Raw genomic sequence first — 12,865 nt, 5'->3', positions numbered from 1 at the left:
AGGTGGGGCCTAAGGACACAACAAAGAGTTTTCATTCAAAGATGGTTTGAATCAGAATTTGGTCTTCTATTCTTTATCCTTTTGTTTCTGTCATCCAACCAAATTTTCCTGGGGACATTCACACCCATAAAACTGGGTGTTCTCTCTTATGTGCTATAGTTCTTGGGCGGGGGGAGGACAGAATTTAAGGGGGGGGATTTATGTGAGTGGGTTATGGAGTACAGAATATCCGAGGGCCAAAGTCAAGAAACTCTGTGAGTACTGCCTTACCAGAAAAGGACATTGATGTCATCCAGGAAAGAAAAGATCATGAGCCCCTTGATGGCCATTTCAGGAGTGCCCTGGAGACTGGGGTTCAGTGGAATATGGCATGAGTGAAAAGCAGGTTGTTGAAGAAAAGGTGTAGAACACATAGCATTATTCAGATACTCATTTATTCTTCTATCCGTAAGATACACCATAGTTCAAATCTATCAACTAATGATCATTAACATCCATTCAACTTCTAACTGACTTGATTTTGAGCTTCTTGAGGGCAGTCATCGCATCTTATTTCTATGTTTTAGCAGTACCTACTGCACTACTCACCACATCATAGAATAAATGTTGCATGACTAAATGGGAAGATTTTTGGTAATTCTCTTAACCAAGAATGTAGAAACACATTAGAGTAAGGGTCTGTAATAATATATAGGTTACAGACATTTTATTATGTTATATATTTGGGTTTGTGAGCTAAACCATGATGTAATGAAGTCTACAGATTAAGGCGCTTTTTTTTAGAGATTTATTTTTTGTTTTAGAGAGAGAGAGAGAGAGAGAGAGAGAGTGAGAGAGCACAGGTGGGAGGGACAAAAAGGGAGGGAAAGAGAATCTGAAGCCAACTCCTCTGAGCTCAATGTGGGGCTTGATATCGTGACCCTGAGATCATGACCTGAGTCAAAACCAAGAGTGGGATGTTTAATCAACTGTACTACCCAAGCACCCCATAAAATAAAGCAATTTGAAGTGGGATAAAAATAAAAATATAATTTGATGGTTTGACTCTTTTATTGGAGGTTTTTGCCTAAAATAGAAATAAAACACCAACAGTTAGCCTTTGAAATAAGATGATTGGGACAAATATAACTTAACAGTTTTCTACAATGAATAATTTCCATATATGAGCAATCCCTGATGATAACAATAGCCATCAGCTTAATACATCATAGCCTAGGGAAAAATTATTAATTTACACATTAGACAGTGACTTGGTATGACTCCTTGGAATTTAGTCATTTGATTAATACCTGGAAGAGCATCTGATTTCAAACTCAAGCTACAAATCTCAGAAGGAAATGCAATCCAAATAGTGACCATGGATAAAGACTGGCAGTTCTAATGGTGGTTTAAGCACAGTTGGTAGAAATCCAGTTAGAACCTGTGTTTGTTTGTTTCTTTGTTTTAACAGAGCTGTCTTGCAGGAATTTGTAGAAGAGTATTTTAGGGTATGATAAAGTCACTGGGATTTAAAATCTAGCCATTTCCCAGTTGCTGAAATCCATACCATGCTGACACAACAAAGCTTTTCCAAATGGCTGGCTTATTATTCTGTAATAAACTGTAACTGAGTATTTAGTTCCCATGAATAAATCTATTCTTTGGGTACACATTAAGTCATCTGCTTAAAGTAGATTTCATCTACTTTATGTGTATATATGCACATATCATTTATCTTAGACTGAAGATCTTCACTGTTTTTAGAAAGACTTAGGTATAATTGAAATTAAGGATAACTTTTTATATATATTAGTAATTTCCTTCATAACTTTATAGTATTTCAAGCTCTGCTTTCATTATAATTTAAATTGTCTATTTTAAAAAACCATTTAAACCCAGTGATCCATTTTATTTTCAACTCATCATATCTTTATCTAAAATATTATATTATGCCTGGGAAAGTTTATGAAAGTCATTTAGTGAATTTTTATTTGACTTTCACGCACTTTTATTTGTCCAAACTTCATCACACTTAAGCTCTCTTTCATAGATGATGAAATAACTTTCTCTAGAAACTCCATTTAGTACACATGTATTCAAATTCATGTTATTGTTATCTCAATAAAGTATTCTCTTAATTGTTATCTCTGAAGTACATATATCTGGGAAAAGGTGAGAGTGACAGGATGTTATTGTTCAACATCAGATTTGAAAAGTAATTTTAAAATAGCATGGTGGTTCCTCAAAATATTAAAAAGAATTATCATATGCTCTAGCAATTCTACCTCTGGGTATATGCCCCAAAGAATTGAAAGCAGGGACTCAAAGACATATTTATATAACCATGTTTGTAGCAACATTATTCACAATAACCAAAAGGTGGAAGCAGTTCAAGTGTGCACTGACAGATTAGTAGATAAACAAAATGTGGTAAATGCACACAAGGAAATATTATTCAGCTTTAAAGAAGAATGAAATTGTGGTACCCACTACTACATGAAAGAATCTTGAAGGCAATATGTTAAGTGAACTAAGTCTATCACAAAAGGACAAATATTATATGATTCCATTCTTGTGAGCTACTAAGACTCATCAAGTTCAAGACACAGTAGAATGGGGACTGCCAGGGGCTTTGGGGGAAAGGAGAAGGGAACGTCACTGTTTAATGGATATGGTGATTCAGTTTGGGAAGTTAATAAAGTTCTGGAGATGGATGGTAGTGATGGCTATACAACAAAATGGTACCTAGTTCAGTGCCACTGAACTAGGTACTTAAAGATGGTTAAAATGGTAAATTTTATGTTACATATATATTACTACCATGTAACAACTAATTTTAAAAAGTGATCTTAATATTTTAGTAATGGCTGGTGAAAAGCAAACTCTAACTTTTACTGCTTTAGCAAATTGTAGTTCTAGAGGTTATTTTAGCTTTTGTGCAACCAGAAATGAGATAATTAAGGTAGACAGAGCCTTGGAAGAGACAGTACTTCAAATGAGACCTCCAGTCGTGCTTGATAGGCAGGGTCTTCCTAAATCTATGCCCTCCAACAGAGGAATGGATAAAGAAGATATGGTCCATGTATACAATGGGCTAGTATGCAGCCATCAGAAAGGATGAATACCCAAATTTTGTATGAATGTAGATGGGACTGGAGGAGATTATGCTAAGTGAAATAAGCCAAGCATAGATAGTCAATTATCATATGGTTTCACTTACTTGTGGAGCATAGGAATAACATGGAAGACATTAGGAGAAGGAAAGGAAAAGTGAATTGGGGGAAATGAAGGGGGAGATGAACCATGAGATACTGTGGACTCCGAGAAACAAATTGAGGGTTTTAGAAGGAAGGAGGTGAGGGAGATGGGCTGCTCAGTGATGGGTATTAAAGAGGGCACGTATTGCATGGATCACTGGGTGTGGTACATAAACAATGAATCTTGGAACACTGGAAAAAAAAAAAGAAAAAATGGACTATGTTAAAAAAAAAACACAAAACAAAACATAATGGGCATTTTTGTGTTAGATGGAAAGACATTACAGGAATTAGAAGCACATGTTATGTGAAGAGCCCAGGCAATGGGGATTCTATCAACTTTGGGTATGCGAGATGTCCCTTCTCTAGAGATGAGACATTCTGAACAGGTGATTCCTAACATAGGAATCTTAGTCAGAGAATGGGATATGTGTGTGGTGGGGGGGGGCGGTGGGGAGCAGTTTAAGTAAATTGGTCTCAGGACCAAAGAGAAACAGTTATTGGTATTTGGGGTTCAAGTTCAGAAAATGTAGTAACATAGGCTGTGACCCCTTGGAATTGATCATGGCTCCTTAAATCCTTCTTTTTTAGGTAAGATTGACATGGGGCTCAATCTGCAGATGGATATCAGCTGAGTCTAGTTATTATAAAAAAGAGAATTTATAGGTTGTGGGTGCAGACTGGATGGAAAGACCCAAGATAAGTCCTGAGAGTCTTAGGTTTAAAGAACCACTCCCAATCTCATTGAAAGCCAGTGGCTATAGTTTCTAGAGACACACATTATCAGATCCTCAGCCCTAGTATATGGACTCCTTGCACCCTTGAGCATCTCTGGACCTCCTTCCATCGTCTGTCAGCTGCCCATCACCATCCCTATGTTCCTGTCCTTCCACCCCCTCCCCAAGAAGTTCGGAGCTCCAACACCTCCCATCTAGCTTTCCTCCCTCTTTCTGATCCACTCCAGTGTGCACATGAGAACTTTTGAAAGGGCTGGTGTTTTAGATCAGCATTAGCCCTATGCAGTAGAAAGTATTCAATAAGTGTTTGTTGAATTATGTTGAAAACCTCCCTTGCAAAATAAATCTATTTCAATGCATTAAGTTTCCTAAGTTCTAAGTGTATTCTGGTGCCAGAAAATTGGCCTGTGGAGGAAGCAGGAGTTAGCTATTAACAAATACTGTTATCTTAGGCAAGTATTTAATTTCGTTGTTTTTCTCCTTGTAAAATGAAAAAAAAAAAAAAAAGTTAAGTCCTCAAAAAAAAAATTATAGTTCCAAAATGTTGGTCTCTGGGCTTACAACCACATCTCTAATGTCTGAAATCTCCCTTTCTCCTACTAACAATTGATCCCTGGCCAAGGGCACAGGATCTTAGAATTCTCTTTCATTTCCAATCTCCTAAGCAATATAGGGTCTCTTTCTAATCATGACTCCCAGTCCATCCAGATCTCAGGTCTGAAATAGCGTTTTGGTTTTTTGGGGTAAATGATGACAAAAACAAGTGGTTAAATGTAAGAAAATACAATGGCTTAAATACTGAGGCAAACTTATTTTTTTGAATACCATTTCTTGTCTTTTATTTTTTTAATATCAAAGGAGATTTAATCTGTATGCATGAATAACTAAAAAATCATCTTTTTATGCCAAATTTTAAAATCTATCTACTGTTCTCAATGCTAGTGAAAAGCATCAAACCACTTGGCTTTGCTGTTTTTAACTAAAATAAAGTGAACTAACGCTGATTAAGTTTTGGGGAGAAAAAGAATCAGCATGGATGACAAATGATATACGATATTAGCTTCCTATAATTCAAAACCATGATGCTGAAGAGCAGCAGGCTGCTGGCGGATCTGTAATTACTAATATTAGTAATATGGACATACAAGTCTAATATGTACTATGAATATAAAGTACACAATTAATAGAAAATGCATACTAAAAGAATGTTAATTATGAATGAGCATCACTATTGCATTAGCTTTAAGTAGGTCGGAGCTTAAAGTTGTCCAAATAATAGATTTTATGTTTCCTTTTTTTTCTTCTCCATCTATCTCAGGGCAAGAAATTAATTTTTCCCTGTTCCAATGTCATCACTAGATTAATGACTGTCATATGTGGAACCTGACTATAGGGAGCTCCTCATACGCACAGCCAAGTGTGGCTTCTGAAAAATGAAAAGAATCATTTTTCTCACAGAATATGATTACACTGGGATATCAAATGGATTACTTTTTTTTTTCTTGGAAAGAAAGACTGTTAAATTTGTTCTGATGACAGTGGTGAATGAGATTTAGAAATACAAATGCCTCTCTCTTCTGTCATGCCTCACTTATGTTGTCATAGATACCATTTCAATTTAGAAAACCATATTGAAGGTAACGTGGAAAAAGACAAGATCCCTGCCCCCCTGCAAAGCTTAAATTCTAGTAGGATATATAGGATCCTACCACGATCTACTGATACACCCATGTAATGCATGCAAATGAACATGTTTATGGAAAGCAAGTTCTCAAATTGGCATTTCATCCCTTGTTTTAAATATAAACAAGGAAAAATTTGGCAGAGAGGGTTTTTTAAAGTGGAAAGTCTATAGTGGTGTTCCAGGCACTCCCTACTGGCTGGACCTTCTCATTTGGAAGTCAAGGTGAATGGATGCCTGTGAATGACAAGCCAGAGTTCTGGAGACATGGATTCTGCCCTAAGACATCTGTCATGAAGTTCTGTAGCCCTACGACAGCTGAAATGAGAACAAACAGAGAGCTCTTGAAGGAGGATGTTACTGACAGGGGTCAGGCAGTTCTTAAAAAGGAAATGAATATAAAATTCCAAACTTAATTAGACTATAAAAGTCACATATGTTAAACTGTAAGGGCCTCTTTTCCATAATATTGCTCTGTTATACAAATGCCAAGAAGCTTTTTTTTTTTTTAATTGCAGTTTGGGAAAAAATAATTTTAATCCCTCAACACATCTTCAGAACTAGGTATGTTTAATGCCCTTCCAAAATGCTTTGAGGACTTAAAATTATTTTTTTCCAACTACGTAATGACACTGATGAATGAATGATTGGTCAGAATAATAAAATTACCAAATTTAGCTCAGGAATTAGTAGGGCAAGAGAATGGTCTGGAAACCACCTTTTATTTAAGATGTTACTTGTGTCTGTATCTTGCCTTGGACTGCCTTATGAATCCTGGGGTCACCAGCACCTGGCATATTGTAGGTGCTCAGCAAGTCTTTTGTAGAAAGAATGACACTGTTGGTTAAGTAAGCAAGTGAGTGAAGAATGAATGAATGCAAGGCACTAGTGGGGTACAGTTGGTTAAACATTGGACTCTTGGTTTCAGTTCAGTCAGGCTCCACACTCAACGTGGAGTCTACTTGAGATTCTCCCCCCTTCTCCCTCTGCCCCACCCCTTCCCCCAGTCTCTCTCCCCCAAATAAATAAATATATCTTTTTAAAAAAAGAATGAATTAATGCATGCATAACTGAATGAATGAATGAATGAAGATTTACCAAGCAGTACATTTAATGCAAAGGGGCAGTGATCCTGGAATCTCACATAGAAGATGAGTAAACGCTTTTTAAATCCTGTCTGACATAACACTGAGAATTTGCCCTTTATTTCTAGCCAAAAGCCTTCTCAAGTTCCCCATTTCAATAATGATGATGGTACTAAAAGAGAAGCAGTCACCTTCTTTGTTTTTAAGCAACTCTCTTTCAATCAACTTTTAATTATCCTAAAGGAGGAAAGCAGTGGTGCAGATAATCCCAAATCTCTTGTTGGAATGCATTATATGATGGCTTTTTACAGTAGTTTGACTTCCTAATTATGTTTTGATTAGGTTTCTGTTACAGCTACTGCAATCCCCTTAGCAGAGAGGACAGCAGGTCAGGCAGCCTAAGAACACAGTGATCAATCAATGGGACTGACCCAAAACTTACTTTGGGCCGTCCTTTTTAAAATGCAGTGTGCTAAGCACATTGAGGCATACAAAGTCATAGCAGACTTTCAGGTTCATAATTTATTCAGTGGTCATCATCAAGAATCTGTTAGCAGGTAAATACTTCTCCAGAGCCAGTTGATACAAGGAGGAACAAGATAAGATTTTCTACAGGGAAGAATGATATATAAGGTTAGAATTTCAGGAACTCTGCCTAGCCAGCATGATGTAGGTATGTGACCTTTAGCAACACAAAGCAATATGTGCTCAAGGATAAATGGGCCACATTTTCAGAGGTCATCTGAAGTGAGAACACAAGGAAGAGACACTACAGAAGGGTGACTTGAATTAGTTCTTGAAAGTAAATAACATTTAAATGAGTGGAGAAGATTTAGGAGGACTCACTAAAGCAGCACTGTCCGATGGAAATACCATGTGAGCCATATATGCAAATTTAAATGTTCTGATAGTTAATTAAAAAAGCTAAAAAAGAAATGGATGAAGTTGATTTTAATAGCACATATATTTAACCCAACATATTTAAATATTATTTTAACATATAATCAGTGTAAAAATTACAAGATATTTTATAAATCCTTTTTTAAACTACATCTTCAAAATCTGGCAGCACATGTCAATCCAGACTAGTATATTTCAAGTGCTTAATAGCCATATGTAACTAATGGCTACTATATTGGAAAGCATAGTTCTAGAATCAGATCTGGGGATCAGCTGCATTGGCAGCATTTGGAAAAATGTTAGAAATGCAGACTCTCAGACTCCATCCCAGACCTACTGAGTCAAAATCTGCATTTTAACAAGATACTCAGATAATTCCCATGCACGTTGAAGTTTGAGAAGCAGTGGTCTAGATAGGGAAAAGTATGAAAAACAGTCCGGAGTTAAGAGTGCTGAAGAAAGTTTTAAGGTCCTGCCATCACTAGAACAATGTGAGAAGTGAAAGTTAAGAGTATATGGACAGTTGTTTCTAAGGAATTTGATAAAACCATTTTGATCTGAGTATTTGTTCCTCAATCTTCAAAATGAAACTAATCCTACTCATCTTGTAGGACTGACTGATGTTTCAATTAGAGAGAGTGATAAAACAATTTACATGATGTCTAGCTTCCAGACATGGAAGTTTTATATAATTCTATTACTGATGCATTAGAGTCACAGATGCAGGCTCCAGGGCTACGAGATTTTAACTATAAGAAAAGTGTCTGAAACTATATGAAAATTGACAAATAGAATTACAGACCATCACTGCTGTCACATGCCAGGATTCCATGTTTTTGGTAGGAGTCTCAAATGGGAACTACTGTCAGAGCAGGTTCATTCAAGATTGGATGGGAGAGAGGGAAGTTCCACAGGGGCAATGCAAGTGTTAAGATTCATGCATTATGTTCATATACCTATTGTGACCACCGCCATCAAAATATGTTGCACAACTCTGGACATTAGCAGGACCAAAGGATCAGATAACTGGTCATTGTGCTCATTTAACATCTGGCCCTTTCCCTACGTCGGCATGTTGGGTCAAGACACCTTATTCTAGCTGTCAAACTGTATCAGTCTATCTGGGAATATTATCCAGCTGGAAGTAATGCAGGGCGGAGAACTGGAAATCCACGAATATTGTTGTTGGAAGATTAGCAACATTCTCTTCTTAATCATTCATCATTCTTCCTAAAGATGGTGTATCAAAAATGTCAACTCTCACCAAAAAAGAATGAGAGCTGACTCTGGGACAATAGAAGACTCTGGTTGGAGAGTCATGGGATTATGGGGCTCTAGTTTGAGCTCTTTCATAGTAACTAGCTTTGTTCTCTTAATCAGAAGTTTAATTTCCTGTGGCCTCAGCTTCTGTACCAATAAAACAAGGTGTTTTGATATGTGAATCTCTTCATTTAGTCATTTCCAGTTGTATTTTTATTTGATTTTTTAAATTTGATTTTCTCTCTTATTGTAGTAAATTATATATATAACAAAATTTACCATTTTAACCATTTTTAAGTGTACAGTTCAGTAGCATTGAATCCCTTCACATTGTTGTACAACCATCATCACTTCCCGTCTCCAGAATGTTTATCTTTCCAAACTGAAACTCTATATTTTTTAAAAAGATTTTATTTATTTATTTGACAGGGAGAGACACAGCAAGAGAGGAAACACAAGCAGGGGGAGTGGGAGTGGGAGTGGGAGAGACAGACTTCCTGCTGAGCAGGGAGCCCAATGTGGGGCTCCATCCCAGGACCCTGGGATCATGACCTGAGCTGAAGGCAGAGGCCCCAACCTACTGAGCCACCCAGGCACCCCTTCATTCCCTTTTAAAGTCAAATAATCTCCCAGTATATATCTATACCACACTTTGTTTATCCACGTTTGGGTTCAGTGGCATGTGGTTTGAAGATACATGTTGCTAACATTCAATGCAGTGGTGCCTGAACAAGGGAATGGATGCATGCATTGGTCAGTTTTCTGGGATTTCTAGCATTAATGGTGCTTTTCTCTAAACACCAGGAAAGGGAAGAAGAGGCAGGCAAGAGAATGATTTAGCACTAGAGTGACAGAAGCCAGAGCATAAGGACAGAGACATGCCCAGTTATCAAATTGCAGGGAGACTGTAGACTCAAATATTAGAGCCATTAAAAGAAAGGGGAACTGTGCAGCATCAGGCAATTCTGAAGCACCTGGGACAGAAGGGGAAGTAGGAGCCAGCGAGGGACATTTTGATCCATAATGGATGTGTCAGTCAGAGTTACTCTGAGAGGATGATCACCCCTTTGACCTTGGCATAACATTTCAACCCCTATGCAAATAAGTTCATCAGAGTTCAAAGGTTCTCACTGTTCATAGTGTATGTTTCCATGGGCCCCATTTTCACTACGATGAATCTGTGATTATCACTGGGTTTATGGATCAGTGAAGTTGAGTGACAATGAAAATTTCTATAAAGTAGATCTATTGACTTCTCCAGATGGGGTCAGTTCCAAGCAGCAAAAGAAAACACAAACCAACTGAAACCATTTTCCTGGTGTCATTATATCATTATGAAATTAATTTGTTTTGAACAGTGTCCCAAACAGATCACTCACAGAAAACCTTCAGGGCAGGAAGGAGAGGGTGAGAGGAGACAAGGTTGAAAAAAGTGCTCACTGCCCTGACTTTTCCAGGAAAAGTTGGATGAATTGGTGGAAGCTGAAACTGGTCAAGGAATATAAGAAATAGGATCCTTTTTGTTAATTCTGTGTCACGTAGAAATAATTGTAGATTAACAAGTTTCTCTTTTGAAAGTGAAAATATCTCTTGTAGCTTAGTCGGAAACTTTTGTGAGAAAGAGGTTAGGTTGGGGGCCCATGTCAGGTTACTCTGAACATTGTAGTACATCTGCTGTGTTATAGCAAAGGGAAGTCAGGGCCCTCTGCAGTATTTTAAGGACTGTTGGCATGCTTTTAATTCTACCTTCCTCTACTGGAAAAACTTAGAGAGTAGAGGGGTGCCTAGGTGTCTAAGTCAGTTGGGTGTCCAACTCTTGGTTTTGGCTCCGGTCATGGTCTCAAGATCATGGGATCAAGACCTGACTGCAGCTCCATGTTTGGCCTGGAGTCTGCTTATCCTTCTCCTTCTGCTCCTCCCCTGCGCCTTTCTCTGTCTGTCTGTCTGTCTGTCTCTCTCATTCTCTAATAAATAAATAAATACAATCTTAGAAGAAAAACTTGGAGCACCTGGGGCTCCTGGGTGGCTCAGTTGGTTGTGTCTACCTTTAACTCAGGTCCTGATCCCAGGGTCCTGGGATGGAGCCCCACATGGAGCTCCCTGCTCAGTGGGGGGTCTGCCTCTCCCTCTCCTTCTGCTCCTCTCCCCCAACCCCGCCCACCCAGCTTGTGCGTGCTCTCTTGCTCTCTCTCTTTCTGGCAATAAGTACATAAAATTAAAAAAAAAAAAAAAAAAAAGGAAGAAGAAGAAGAAGAAAGAAAGAAGAAGAAAAACTTGGAGAAGGGAGGACTTCCACCCAATTTTGAGGATGTCATGATTTCAAATGTTCAGATCTCCAGTCTTCATCTCTGAGGCACTATAGGGTAAATAAAAGCATGAGAATAAGAGTAAAAAACATTCCAGATTTGTCTTTCAGCTTTGCCACTTAATAACTGTGTAACCTAGGTCAATTACTTAGCCTTTCTTGGACTCAGTTTTCTCATCTGTAATTGTGTAGTGACAGTTGGCTGTGCTGTTAATTGATAAGGTACAAAGAGCACCTAGTATGTAGTAATGCTTGACAAATATTAATAACCTTCCCTTACTTTTTTATTAAATTTAGGAGTATAAATTTATTCATTTACCCAGTCTTTCCTTCTATAGGTACCATTAATATGTATGTGCCAAGGGGCACCTGGGTGGCTCAGTGGGTTAAGCCTCTGCCTTCAGCTCAAGTCATGATCTCAGGATCCTGGGATCGAGTCCCGCATCGGGCTCCCTGCTCGGCAGGGAGCCTGCTTCCCCCTCTCCCTCTGCTGCTCCCCCCACTTGTGCTCTCTCTCCTTCTCTCACTCTCTGTCAAATAAATAAATTCTTAAAAAAAAAATATGTATGTGCCTAGTACTGTTGAAATCAAATACAATTATTTATCAAATCACTTATTTACCAATGTGTATTATCTTTTCCACAAAATGTTTTAGCATTAAAAATAATAATTCTTCCTGAGTTCTGTAAAATAAATGAGTTGCTTTGTATTATTAAATATTCATAGTTTGCGATTGTGTATAGTATATATAAATAGGATGAAAAGTACATACGTTGAAATGCCAGTTTGACAATACAACAGGAAGCAGATCTCACTGAAGCCTAATAAATTCAAACAGATATTGTTGGCAAACCCTTATTTTTACGTAGGAGTTAATAGGGTTGTTTTATTATAAAAACTACCAGAAGAGATTATAGAATTGATCTTGTGCCCACTGGGAGTTCGTAGCACTTTAAAAAAATACATTGATTTGAAAACTTTCCAAAGGTTTTTATTGAAAGGTTCACAGGGATACCCAGGTGGCTCAGCTGACTGAGCATGACAGACTCTTGATTTCTGCTCAGGTTGGGATCTGAGAGTCCTGGGAGCAAGCCCAAGCATCAGGCTCCACGCTCAGTGTAGAGTCTGCTTTGGATTCTCTCTCTTCCTCTCTCTCTGCCTCTCTGCCTGCTCAAGTGTTCTCTCTCTCTCTCTCTCTCTAAAAGAATAAAAAAAATCTTTTTTTAAAAAAAGATTTTATTTATTTGAGAGAGAGAGTGAGCACAAGCCAGGGGAGGGCCTGAAGGAGGAGAAGCAGACTCCCCACTGAGAAGGAGCCTGATGTGGGGCTCCATACCAGGACCTTGAGATCATGACCTGAGCCAAAGGCAGATGCTTAACTGACTGAGCCACCAGGTGCCCCTAAAATAAATAAATAAATCTTTAAAAAAAAAAAAATAAAGTTTCACAGATCTCCAGAATTATGGTAGGAAAATCTTTACGTGACTGTCTACAGGGAAAGTCTTTTATAACTGTCCTATTTTAGGACCAGAATTCTAATGATGGATTGATAAATACCAAATACTAAAATAGTCTGACAGTCATCCTTCTGTTTTCAAAAGTTAAATTATGGTGAAGATGGGCATGAAGAAAAAGGCTAATTTAAAAATTAATTGTACAGA

General features: G+C 37.9%; 1 protein-coding gene across 2 annotated transcripts in view; it reads left to right on the top strand.

Moving 5' to 3' along the window:
* STARD13 (StAR related lipid transfer domain containing 13) overlaps nt 1-12,865 on the top strand; it is a 523,155-nt gene that overhangs the window by 73,013 nt on the left and 437,277 nt on the right. The gene's annotated exons all lie outside the window — the stretch shown is intronic.

The sequence above is a fragment of the Mustela putorius genome, unplaced genomic scaffold (assembly GCF_011764305.1).
Source record: "Mustela putorius furo isolate JIRA1106 unplaced genomic scaffold, ASM1176430v1.1 tig00003942_pilon_pilon_pilon, whole genome shotgun sequence".
In the NCBI taxonomy this organism is placed as follows: Eukaryota; Metazoa; Chordata; class Mammalia; order Carnivora; family Mustelidae; genus Mustela; species Mustela putorius.
This window is presented reverse-complemented; position numbering and strand designations above follow the sequence as displayed.